The sequence below is a fragment of the Trichechus manatus genome, unplaced genomic scaffold (genome assembly GCF_000243295.1).
Source record: "Trichechus manatus latirostris isolate Lorelei unplaced genomic scaffold, TriManLat1.0 scaffold00128, whole genome shotgun sequence".
In the NCBI taxonomy this organism is placed as follows: domain Eukaryota; kingdom Metazoa; phylum Chordata; class Mammalia; order Sirenia; family Trichechidae; genus Trichechus; species Trichechus manatus.
The window spans coordinates 1,601,858-1,602,981 of record NW_004444064.1 but is presented as its reverse complement, the minus strand read 5'-3'; positions in this window follow the sequence as shown (position 1 = coordinate 1,602,981).

The window sequence follows — 1,124 nt, the reverse complement described above, 5'->3', positions numbered from 1 at the left end:
TAAGAGATCTCCTGTATTCTAGATATACTCTTTTTTACCTCCATTATGCAACGTCAGCTCAATTTCCCCTTGGCCAATCACACCAGCCAATGTGGTAACTCTTCTTTGCCTGTTGATCCAGAGGCATGAGGAGCCAAAAGTGGCCAGGTGGCATTCTTAACTTCCAGTTTAATGGAATCCATGTTGTGTCTCCAGGTGGGAGCATTCCTCTCCTCTGAACTAAAACCTCTAGACCTGCAAAGCGCAGGGTAATGGAACAGAAAGCAAAAACTTTGTGAGTTCGTCACGAGGTGTAATAGTGTGTGGTTACACTCCCATCTCCATCCCTTGATTCCTAGAATCGTGAATTCTGGCTATGGGAGAAACAACACCATATATTGCATGCTGGTTTAGAGCATATACAGCCTCCTGGAGAACATTACCCCAACCCTGCAAAGTGTTGTCACCTAGCTGGTGCCATAATTGTGTCTTTAAAAGTCGATTCTATCATTCTATCGAGCCAGCTACTTCCGGATGATGGGGAACATTATGAGGCCGGTGAATTCCATGAGCATGGGCCCACTGCCGCACTTCATTTGCTGTGAAGTGAATCCCTTGATCCGAGGTGATGCTGTGTGGGATACCATGGTGGCAGATAAGGCATTCTGTGAGTCCATAGATGGTAGTTTTGACAGAGGCATTGTATGCAGGGAAGGCAAATCCGTATCCAGAGTGTCTATTCCAGTAAGAATGAAACCCTTCCCTTTCCATGACGGAAATGGGCCAATGTAATCAACCTACTACCAGATTGCTGGCTGATCGCCTTGACGAATGGTGCCGTATCAGGGACTCAGTGTTGGTCTCTTCTGCTGGCAGATTGGACACTCAGCAGTGGCCATAGCCAAGTCAGCCTTGGTCAGTGTTATCGGCTCTTTTACTATAAGAAATAAGGATTTCTTTCAGGGCACAAGTAGCCAATTTGAGGTCTTTTATATGGCACTTAAACTGTGACTCTGATGCCATGATCTCTTCTCTTTCTTTCACCACTTTGTCTAGTGAAAGAAGGACCAACAACCAGCTTCCCGATACTTCTTGTTCTGAAAAAATTGTAGAAAAGTATCAAACATGCAATTACCCAGAGCCTC